The sequence below is a fragment of the Prionailurus bengalensis genome, chromosome E1 (assembly GCF_016509475.1).
Source record: "Prionailurus bengalensis isolate Pbe53 chromosome E1, Fcat_Pben_1.1_paternal_pri, whole genome shotgun sequence".
NCBI lineage: Eukaryota > Metazoa > Chordata > Mammalia > Carnivora > Felidae > Prionailurus > Prionailurus bengalensis.
The window spans coordinates 30,334-42,546 of NC_057347.1; the positions used below are offsets into that span (position 1 = coordinate 30,334).

The 12,213-nt window shown below is 44.1% G+C and overlaps 1 long non-coding RNA gene across 1 annotated transcript; it reads right to left on the reverse strand.

Moving 5' to 3' along the window:
- Nucleotides 1-1,361: 1,361 nt before the first annotated feature.
- On the reverse strand, nt 1,362-7,023 carry LOC122484763. The gene is made up of 4 exons (XR_006297700.1): nt 6,765-7,023; nt 3,759-4,099; nt 3,270-3,340; nt 1,362-1,756 (listed from the first exon to the last, which is right to left on the reverse strand). It is a non-coding gene; the product is annotated as an uncharacterized LOC122484763 (long non-coding RNA).
- Nucleotides 7,024-12,213: the final 5,190 nt, after the last annotated feature.

The window sequence follows — 12,213 nt, forward strand, 5'->3', positions numbered from 1 at the left end:
GCAGATCTGACACCTTCTTAAAATGTATATACAAACACAACACCATAGTCTGTCACCGTGCACAGTCCTCTTCAAATTTCAAAAGAGTTGTCCTATAAGGCAAAAAGATTTTGGTTTATTTCCCTCTGATCTTATGTTTTCCTACATGCATTCTGTCTTCTGTAGTTTATCTGTGGCTGTGACCTCAGATGAACACTTGAGTGTGTGGATGCATCTGTGAGATTATATGTAATGGAAAATGATTGTCTTCAGATCTGGATCTCTGAATGTACACAGGCTCATAATTATCTTTTCTTTCTTTGTCTGGCAGGGCCCGAATTTTAATAGAAAAACAAGGGACCTTACCTTATTGTTTAAAACCGTGATTCCCAATCCCTGGGCTGAGTTGTTAACAGTCTTAGTTTAATGAACTCCCGTGACCATCTTTTTTGGAGGATCTTTGTGTGGAGATATCTCAATTGAAACTGTGAGAAGGGTGAGTGGACACTTCCCAGAGATTTTGCAGATGCTTTATGTATATAATGTCTTCTTTTTAAAATGTTCTTAAAAACAAATATTACCCCTGTTTTCACAGAAAACACAGCTGAGGCTCTGTGTAGGTCCCACTGAGAACCGGTATTAGGGCTGAGACAGCAGGAACACAGGCAAAGCCTCAGGATATTGTGAGAGAAGTCTGAGGAGATGACAGGGGTCCAGCGGGGGCAGCTTCTGGCCAACCCTGAATTGTAGGTTGACCCACTAAGTGGGCCTGAGTCTGACTCAGGCTGAAGGCCAATGCAGGCACTCAGCTGATCTAGATCCTGTCTCCACTTTTAGTCTCACTGAGGGATATGAACTTGGGCATACAGCATTTTCATAACACCAAGTTAAATTCCCCATATCTCCAGGGCTTTTTTTCCCCCACAAATACCCAGAACCTTCAGGAAAATCCAGGGAGACAATCTTTTTAAATGATTACCTGCGTGCACTTTGGCAACACACTGACATTTTGGAGATGAACACTGCATTGTGCACTGAGAGCGACCCCACATAGCAGCTCTGTGTGGACCTCACACTCCCTGCTCAGGCTGTGGCCAGGAATGACCTCCAACTGCATCTCACTAACCCCAACACCCTCCCCTCTGCACCTCCTCAAACTCTGCTTACTGTGCTCAACTTCCCTTCTATTCCTGTATGATTCAAGGTTCCCCCATTTTTTCACTGGATCCTTCACTGGTGTTTCCATTATGGTGATCACAAGGTCTGCGTCATTTAATGCATGTCCCTCTTTCACACAGGACACCTGATGCTCTAAAAGTTAGGGGTGCGCCTCATTCTTTACAGAACCCAAAACATTGTGTCTCCAAAATATGCACCAGTGCTGCTGATACGTCTGCTTTTGTGTAAAAAATCCTCTTTCATTTGACAAGAGAAATGTATAGCTCACTGTATTACAGGGAAATGACACTGCCCATTGTGTGTATGTCCTGAGAAACTTGAGATATGCTACAGTGTCCTCAGGCAGTTGGTAGTTGCATTGCCAAGACTCACAGCCATCTCTACATCATTCCCACAAAGTCAATCGTGAAGAAGATAAATATACTTTACCAGCCTCTCATTCGGTTCAGGTCATCTTAACAAATAGAGGAGGTGGAGGAGCTGGTGGTGGAGGGGGACGTGGCCTATAGCCCATGACTGGTGGTGAAGGGTGGTCCATGGGGAACAGCCTGCAAGGCGATCCTGGGAAAGGACCAGGCCCTCTTGAATACATAATAGCCTGCAGGAGAGAAATGAAAGGTATGTTCATAGGACAGAACAGAGCACCAACACCAGCAAAAAGCGGAAACCCAAAGCAGCAGTGCTCATATCCTACTAGCTTCCCCACCACCAGGTTCCAAGAGGGCAGCATCAGCGCCAAAATCTCTACCCATACTTTGGGTTCCACTTACAGCTTTGGGGTGGGGAATGGATGTGATTGGGGTAAACTAGTGTCTCCACGTGTCTGGAAACGTAGAAACAGCAAGGGCTCTTTTCATACAAGATTTATAGATTGAATACCAAACTAGCAAAGTAGCATATTCCAGATAGGAAGGCATCTCTGTCCAGGATCACCCTGCACCCTTCATCCCCCTCCACCAAAGAGGCTGCTTATGTGTATGTGAAGAACTACAGAATAAGAAGGAATGACAATGCCAGTGTCCACACATGGAATCATAGCCCTCGTGGCTCAAAGCTCTGCCTCTAAGCCCCTGCCTGTGCCCAAACTACTGTCCCGACAATGGGGTCTCCTCTCTGGAAGTGCTATCCATGGGCACAGAGACACATGGGGAGATGGGGATCCTGAGGGCCTGTAGAGGACCTGGGAGAGCATGCTCTTAGAGAAACAGGTAACCTATACATGTTAGTTGGGTTCAGCTAATTTCTTTTAATTCAGAGGTACTTCTCAGCTTAAGTACAGTACATTTTGCAGGGTAATTGTGTCCTCTGGAAAAATGAGCTGAAATTCTAAAAGACAAAATTAACACAAATGCACTTTGATGTCTGGTGTAAGTTTCCATGTTTTAGCTGATACCTGTGACACAGGACACGAGATAACGTGCTCATGTGAACACAAGTGAAGGACACTGTGGGGACTTGCCACACGGGTAATTTTGGATTTTTTCTCTTCACAACTTAAGTTCCAGTACACGTTTTCTATGACAAATATGCCACCTCTTATAGTTCAGAGTATTTATACCCAGGGCACACCTGAAGGGATTCTGGACAGCATGTTTACCAAAATGCTAATGGGTATGAGATTTACTTTGTCTAAGACCATTCTAAATGACACATACAAAAATATAAGTTGGAGTGAAGGCAGTTCGCATTTTCAAATTGTAAGGATACCCACAGATTTTCCTGACCACGTTAAAACCCTCGATAGAAGGAAACAGGAGAGGAAGAAACAGCAAGAGTAATGGTTCCACATTGAGGAGATCCACAGAGAATGAGCCAAAGTAGGAGACTTCCAAGTGGAGGGTGGTGTCATCCTCCTTGATTTATTCCAGGAACACACTGGAAAAGCCCTATGGTCCCCACCCTTAGACACGCTTCGCTGCTCAACTTACCACAAACAGATGCCAGCTGGGAAGCCCGTAGACTCGGCGGTAAAGGTTTTGCATTTGGGAAAAAAACAAAAACAGCAGGCATACCATATGACACACAAACCAGAGACAATGGCAGGAGAGTGTCTTGTACAGAAAGATGTGGATGTCCGTAAAGACAGAACTGAAAATGGCCACAGCATTTACCTTGTGTTTCTCGGCAGTTTTGGCAGAGCCAGTGTCGATGTCACTCTTGGGTGTGACACCTGCTCCTGGACCTGCAAAAAGCCCTAGAATGGATGGAGGTTTATTCTGACTTGAGTAGACTGTTTGGAGACCAAAAACAAAAAACCCTCCCCTCATACTTCGAACAACTTAAACTCTTTGCCCCAGTCAGATCCCAAATTACATGCACAGGGTGTCCCACATGCCTCTGGTGATCCCCAAGAAGAACTTGAAGAACCGTCCCTTATAACTCGATGAAGACTCCTAAAAGCCCTGATTCAGATGTATTCATCACTCAGCGAACAACTACGGATGGCTGGGGGCACAACTAGATGGACATACGTTACGTTGTGCCTCATGCCTCACAGATCCCAGCACGTGGACTGTGTACAGGGCATTTCTGCTGAAGCGCTATGTCTGATTTGCTGCATACGGCCCCATTCCTTCTCCATAAGAGACGCCTGTACCCACCCGTGAGGGGGAAATGACAAAGATGAGATCCTGAGAAACTTGAGGAATGTGGTAATGGCAGCAGACATTCCCCTTGCATCACAATGGTCTGTGGTACCTCCTCTGCACCTTGGCCCAAGACCTAACAGCAACAAAAATAAGGTGAGTGTGTTTTACAAGTCAACTCCTAGTGCTCAGATCATCTTACCAAGTGTTGCAGGTGGAGGGGTTCTGGGTGGCCTCAGGGCCACTAAGGTTCAGGAGGTGGACGTGCCTAATAGTCCATGGGGGCGGGGCGTCTCCAGGGTAGGGCATGCAGAATCGTCCAGTTAACGGAGGAGGTCCCCAGGATCCAGACTGCCCTGCAGAACAGAAGTCACAGCTACATCCATATGCCAGACAAGAGAACCAATACCAAAGCAGCTGTAACCCAGAGAAGAATGTGTCAGCACCTGCCACCTTCTCTGCCACCAGGATCCAAGAGTGTAGCATCAGTACCTGAAAACTCTGTCCCTGCCACTGGATGCCACCACACACCACTGCCCATGTCTGCGGAAGTAAACTGGCAAGGGTCCTGTCCTAGAGGGTTAACAGAAATAATTACAGACTAATGAAGTAGCATTCTCCAGACAGACAGCCATCGATGTCCAGGTTCACCCTGCATCCCTCCTCTACGGCGACTCCAGATGCTCTGCTTTTGGTATATTCAGAACACAAAAAAATGAGTGGGAATACATGGCTCATATTCTGCTCATGGAATCACAGCCACTCCTGGCAAAATGTTCTGCAGCCGGACCCTCGCTGTGCCTCCTCTGCTCCTCTCCCTGAGAAAGGAGTCTTCCCTCTGGAAGTGTTGTCAAAGGCCTCTGAGACCTCTGGGGAGTGGAGGATGCCTGGAATCTTGCAGAGGAATGAGAGTCTTCTGTGAGGAACAAGTTACTTGTGGTGAAGGTCTACAAAGCTCAGATGTGTTCATCTTAATTCATAGGGAATTCTGACTTTAAGCATACTACAGGACACAGAGTAATTATGTGCAACAGAAAAAAAGAGGAGAAATTCACATAACAGATTTCATGCAAGTGTTTTGGTATAAAACTCCTGGTATGTGTCATGAGACTGTATCAGCTCTAACAGTGACTGGGGACACAACCAGAAGCTGCTCATAGAAACACATATGAAGGACACAGTGTTCAAACTAGTTTTACCTAACGTATAGCTGGAAGGATTCCAGACAACTCATTTACCAACAAAGACGGGAAGGTGATGAGTGATGACACTGACTTTATCTAGGACCACTCTAAATGGCACAGGGCACAAAATATAAAGTTGGAGTCATGATGTCGTTTCTAACAGGTTCATCTCCTAGCCAGAATCAAGAAAGGAAGACACAGCAGCCACACTGTTCCCACAGAGGTGAGGTCTGGAAGGGGTCACCCAGGCCGGGAGACATCTGTTTGGAGTGTGCACTCCTCCTCCTCTCATTATTTCCTGAAACTCACAGAAAAACCTTAAGGTACTCAGTCTCTGAGCACTTTTGGCTTCTAAACTCACTGCAGAAAGCTGACAGACTAAAAATTGAGAAGCCTGTGGGCTCCTGGGTTATGAGCGTGCGTTTGGAAAACAGACATATCACACAACACGCAAAACGAGACAAGGCCAGGAGAGCGTGCTGTACATAAAGATGAGAGTTTCCCAGAAGAGTTACAACTGAGAATGGCCCCAGCATTTACCTTGTCCTTGTCTGCATTCTTGGTACAGTCAGAGCTGCTCTAACTCAGAGGTTTCAGCAGTTTCTCGATCTACTAAAGACCCTAGAAGGGACAGAGGTTTATTCTGCTTTTAGAGGACTGTGTGGAATGAAAACAATCCCTCAACTCATTCCTCAAATATCTTAAACTTTTCCCTACACTCAGGTCCCTGACCAGAGGCAGAGGGTATCCCACATGCCTTGAGTGACCCCCAAGGATAAGGGGGAGAACCATCCCCTCACCTTGATAAAGACCTCACGGTGTCCTGGTCCATGTTGTTTCATAATTAATCAAATAACTATGGACAGGTCAGGCTCAACTAGCAATTTAGAATTCATCAGTAAAACAGAGGTTTCTCAGTATACATCACGGGAATCACCATTTCATTACAGATTAAGAATAAATATGAGCACGTTTGGGTGGCTCAATGCTAATGCTTGGGTTAAGCACACGACTCTTGATTTTGGCTCAGGTCATGATCTCACAGCTTGTGAATTCGAGCCCAGCATTGGGTTCCTCACTAACAGTGTGGATCCTGCTTGGGATTCTGTCTCTGCCTCTCACTCTATGCCTCCCAGACATACTATGTCTCTATCAAAATAAATAAACCTAAAAAAAAAAGAATAAAGTTGAGCATACTGGTTTGGTGTATATCCTCAATGAATCCTCAAGAAGGGTGCGTTTCCTCAGACTTCAGGCGAATTGTTCAATCTCTCAGCTTATCTACAAGCTGCCTTCCACATGAGAGCAGTTATTTTATAACAAAAGACTGATTTTACACTATCGAGAAAAGGAAAACTATGAGAAGTTAGCAGTGAAGCTGCAGAGTTGCACTGATACCATCAGAGGACTAAGCTAAGCTCTATGGAATTTGCATTGAGGGATGCAGGGCTACAGTTCCCAAAAACACACAAAAATAAAGACCGTTAAAAATAGTGAATAAATGACCTTCTCCTCAAATAAACTAAAGTCTTCACATTGAGTCCGGGTGGGAAGAAGGATGAGGTCCATGTCCTGTCATCCTTTCCAGGCTCTTCAGACAGGGGGATGCTAGAGGAGGTGGGAGGGTCACCGTCAGAGGAGGGGCATGAGCTCCACCAGTCACAGGGACAAGTGCCTCACTGTCTGTGGCACCAGAGGAGAACACCCTTCTGTCACCCCTTCAGACCACCTGCCGTCCTTAGTGCTTGTGATTCTTTCCAGACCACACGATGATCACCCACAGGAACAGGGGGCACAGCAGAAATTAGACTGGGACACATCACAACGTGCTTCTTACCTCTCTTTGGAGGGTTCTGCATCTCTGGTCTTGCAGCCATTGGTTTCTGCCTTGTGTATCCCTCAGGCAGCCTCTTTGCTTCCATCCCGTCCAGTCTTGGATACAGAAAAATATGGACTTCTATAAGAGTTGCAACACCACGTCGTCTACTAGACAACTAACAGTGCAGGCATCATCCCTGGAAACACCCATAAAAACGCAAGTCAAATGACCACACCTGTATTTCAAGTAAGCGACCTCCCTGCCCTGCTCCACCATCTCCGAGTCTTGATCTGGGGGAGAAAAAACACATCCACCTTCAGTCGTGCCAGACTGTGCGCACCAAAGAAAGAGGAGGAAATAAGAACCTAGTTGTCCTAAGCATTCTTCTCATGAACTGCGAGCTGAAAAAGCCAACAATGAAAAGCCCATGTTTAGGGATTCCAAGGGCCACTACACTCACCTGCGTGAGGTGCTAAGGGTTCAGTATGTCAGGCAGAACTCAGGTTACCTGGTGTCTAAAGGTGAGCTCTGCCTGCTGCAGCTGTTCCCGTGTTTGTTCAATTTGTGGCCTGTGAGTTACAATTGCTCTTGTCAGATAAGACCCAATATTGGGTATGATTTTAAATAATCTTCCCACGTTCCCATCAACCTCATATCTGTCCCGATACAATTTATTCTTACACATGAAACACTTTCACATGATTATAAATGTACAGTAGGATCAAAGCTATTGTTACATCCTTTCCTTACTCATTATTCCATGCTCGTAGGGTTCAGAGTTCATAGAATTCCTTCCCATTTTCAATCTTTCCCTAATTCATCATGTGACAAGTGTCTTTTATCATAAAACTCTATTCTTCTTTAACTTATATCCTCACCATGTTTCCCAGGGTTGCAAAGACAAGGGCCATGAAATGGCACTACCATGTTGATGGGTATGATTCATGGTACGACACACTGCTCTCCTATAGATTATGACAATTGACACCACCCCCGAGGAGCGTTGGCATGGACAAAGTTTCCACACAGTCTGGCCATTGCTTGAGATCTGCAAATGTTTAGAAACTTAATTGTTTTGTTCTTTCTAAAACTTACCTTTTTTATCTGTTAATACTCTATGCATATGTCCTCTGAAGTTTTATTTATATTACTATGTTGAGTTTACACACTGTAAAAAGGTTAAAAACAAAAAAATGAACAGAGGCCTCATGAGCTTCTGGTAATTAGTAGCTGAACTCGTACTTGTTTATTTCTTCTGTAGCTATTTTCTTTTTTTTAATGTTTATTTATTTTTGAGACAGAGAAAGAGAGAGAGAGAGCGGGCATGAGCAGGGGAGGGACAGAGAGAGAGGTAACAGAATCCAAAGCAGGCTCCAGGCTCTGAGCTGTCAGCACAGAGCCTCACATGGAGCTCAAACTCACGGACTGTGAAATTATGACCTGAGCTGAAGTTGGACACTTAAATGACTGAGCCCCCCAGGCTCCCCTTCTGTAGCTATTTTCAAATTTTACCTGCAGCTGATTCTTCTTTGCCGCCAGTTCACAGTGTCATTTTCAGCTTCCTAAGATAGGAAAGATATATACACAGTCAGGACCAAGGTCCAGAAGTTCCCCCTTTTTACCTCCCAGCACTCTTGAAGGCCTATGCAAATATCCCTTCCCCCACCTCTCCCATAAATGCACAGACTGACAACACAATCAGAGAAATGAACACCCCATTTAAGTTCAAGAAAATTCAACTTCTGTCTGCTGCCACGTCTCTGCTATCAGAACTTTCTAGTTCTCTGTTTCCTCTCCTTTATCATAAAGTCATCAAATAACATTGTACTTTATGCCTTCCCAGAGTTGGTCTTTTGTTTGAGATGGTGAAGACTCATTTCATCAGTGAGTGAAAAACCATGTCTGACCAACTGTACCCATTAGGATGAAGCAGGGGATCATCACTAGTCTTACACCTCCATGGGGAGCCCTGATTCTCAGTCCAAAAGTTGTACCATGACACAGACAATCACCCTGAAAGACGACCTTCCAGGATATGGCTTCACCAACATTGCAGCTCACTCCCAGATATCGCTAGAGTTCAGGACTACAACCCCTGCCTCCACCTTCACCTATCCTGGTGGAGGAAAAGGCCAATCTTAGAGCGGCAACATCTCCTGAACAACATCATCTCCTGACGTACAACCTGATATGAACTGTCACAGTCTGGGTTTACTTCCAGGAAACAGATTTCAGATGGAAAACTCTCAACTTCATGGAGCCAAATCTACTTTAACAAGACTCATTCCATTGATAGTGAAGGCAGCAAAAGGAAATGCTTGGCAAAGCTGGTTTGCTGTGTTGCCCTCAGACTATTTTGTTTGTGGTGTTGATTTAGAGTGTTTCAACTTGACACTTGATGTACTCAAGAATCACATGCAAAATTGAGTATCTCTTGGAAACTGACACAAAAGCACTAGACAGAGAAAGGCACATGCATTTCCTTCTGGCCTCTCAGGCAGTCCTTCAGCAAATGCTTTCTGGAGTGGTTGTAATGTAGTGGCTCTGTTGTAAGGGGTTGAAGATAGAGAGGTGGTCAGGGTGCTGTACCCACTCACAGAAAGAGCTTACAAATTAAAAAAACAAGATGCCAGTGAGACAGAGCAGGCCCTAACCCCAGGTGTGGGAAGGACTAACATAAAGCTGAGTCTCCAGGGAAGAGAAGGAAGAGTTCACTTTCCAACATGAATGAGGGACTCTAAAGTCCCCGATCTCCTCCTGAGAACAAAAGGAAATACTGTACAAAGGAGGAAGCATGTGACTGAATGCACCAAATATCTAACAACCCCACAAAGACACACAAGACCAAGATGGAGAAGAAGGAAGCCCAGGACAAAGCCAGCCTGGCAGTTGGACCCACTCTCCCTAGGACTCATCATTGATTTGGGGGGCATTCATTTGAACAGCAAAGAAGCTGAACAACTTTTGGGCACAGACTTAGAAGTAAACAAGTGTAGTTCAGGGGCGGCCAGCAAAGATGAGCTCTAGTGAAGCTGCAGGCTTTGGTCAAGACTCAGAGGAGTTACACTTAAAAAATCAGGGGACAGGAAACAACTCGACTTTCTTAGGGATTGGGCCTGCAGTGAACAATCTCACTGGCAGAACGGATGCAGGGATCCAGTACTGCTGGCACCCCTACCCACTTTCCAACTTTCCACTTTCTATTATTTCTGCAGCAAGATAATTCAATTTTTTCCCCACACATTTTTGACCCCTGTCTGGTCCTAAACAAAAATGACCTAATTGCTGGATGACAAAACAGTGTGATGGGACTGAAACCTATAGGTGGATCCAGAGTGGATCCAGGTATCAATATTATTATGCTGTACCTTCCCTCTTCCACCCCAAATACATGACACAATGTGTGACAAGCACTTAGGAAAGAAAGGAAAATGCAGGTTATGTTACAGAAAGCAAGGTAGGAAGGGCAGGCACAATTCTACTGAATGCATTTGGCAAAAATACTCTGGACCCCATTCCAAAAGAAATATAATTATCTCTACTGGCCGCCACATTCTTTCATACAATGCAGTCCTGTGACAGTTCTCACATGAACATCTTACTTTTCTGTAGGCACTTTTCTTTGTTCATAGAATTCTTCCAGGTTATGTGCTTTCTCCTTCAGCTGTTTGACTTTTGCTTCCTTTGTTGCTTTCACAGACCTCAATGCATTACACTTGTCTTCCAGGGCCTTTTTATTTTCTGTAAAAAAAAAAAAAAAAAAAAAAAAAAAGGTGTTTTCTTGATAAACGTGCACATGACCTGAGTCTTGATTTTGGTGAGACAGAAAAAGGGCAAGAACCATGAAGGCATGAAGGTATTCTTTCCTTTACCAATGCAAAGTCATTGCCATCACATGGGGATTTCTCCCCAACAGAAAATATACCTTCCAGTTGACAGTTATTGGACCTCAAGGCTCTTAGCTCTACATCCTTGAATTCAACATTTGCAACTTGTGGTTAAGACACATAGGAGAAGACTTTCACGGAAACTTGATCGCACAACAATTTGAGTGTACCTCACACAGCAGGATCTTGCATTGCAATAAACAAAGACCTTGAGGCATGACTATAACTAGAAGACAAAGATGGTGGAAAATAGTTCATGTCTAACAACTCATAAATGGCTTTCTTAGCAGTATACATGTTTATATATATATTTATATACACGTGTGTATGTATGTGTTTGTGTGTATCCCCCCTCCCCCATTTACATTGAAAATTCACAGTTCAGCATTAAGAGAGAAAGAGACTATGGAGCACCTGGGTGGCTCAGTCAGTTCAGCATCAGACTCTTGATTTTGGGTCAGGTCATGATTCTAGGATCATGTGATCCAGACCTGTGTTGGGCTCCACACTGAGCATGAATCCTGCTTAAGATTCTCTCTCTTTCCCTCTGCCCTTCTCCCCCATTCACATGCCGTCTCTCACTAAAATTTAAAAAATTCATAAAGAATAATTTTAAAATATTTTTTAAAAGGAAAGGATTATACACTTTGGCTATCACCCTTTCTCTCTCAACTATATTTGGGTATTTTCTACATATCTTGGAGGGCAGAATGGAATGATGTGATAATTACCTAGTTGTGAAAATAAAAGATAACTCCTAGTCCTTGAAATAGCAAAACTCATCTTGGTGGTCCTAGTGAAATTCTAGCTCATTGTTCAGAAAGAGGTTTGGCTCCCAGAGGCCCACTCTCTACTGTGGTAAATGGCAAGCAAATATGCTGTGCTCACTTCACCCAATGAACAAAAAGCCTCCAAAGCCAAATTACAGTAAAACTCAGCAGCCAGCTCTTACCACTTCCTGATTCTTCACATTCCTCCCTCTCTCTCTCTCTCTCTCTCTCTCTCTCTGTCTCTCTCTCTCTCTCTCTCTCTCTCTCTCTGAGTTTGCAAGGTAGCAAGTGCACTTTGAAGGTGTCATTTAAAATTTCATTAAAGTGGGTGCCTGGGTGGCTCAGTCAGTTAAGCATCCGACTTAAGCTCAGGTCGTTATCTCGTGGTTTGTGAGTTTGAGCCCTGTGTCGGACTCTGTGCTGTTCAGAGCCTGGAACCTGTTTTGGATTCTGTGTCTCCCTCTCTCTCTACCCCCTCCCCTTCTTGTGCTCTGTCTCTCCCTATCTCTCAAAAAATTAATAAACACTATTTTTTTTTAATTTCATTAAAGTGTTCCACTATTTTGATGTTCTCCTTCAACAAAACATGTTGAATGAGTAATAATAATTTATTACTTTTACTTGTGTTTTTAGGATGCAATCCAGGCAAAGAAGTGATTCTTACCTTCAATTTAAGAGCTTCATCAGAGAGAAACTTACTTTCTCTCTTAGTTTCCTGAAGACATTTCCTTAATTCACTGTTGTATAAAACACGAAAAAGGAATCAGAATTTTTTAAAAAAAGCATAGTGCTAGATAAACCTGTCTTCTA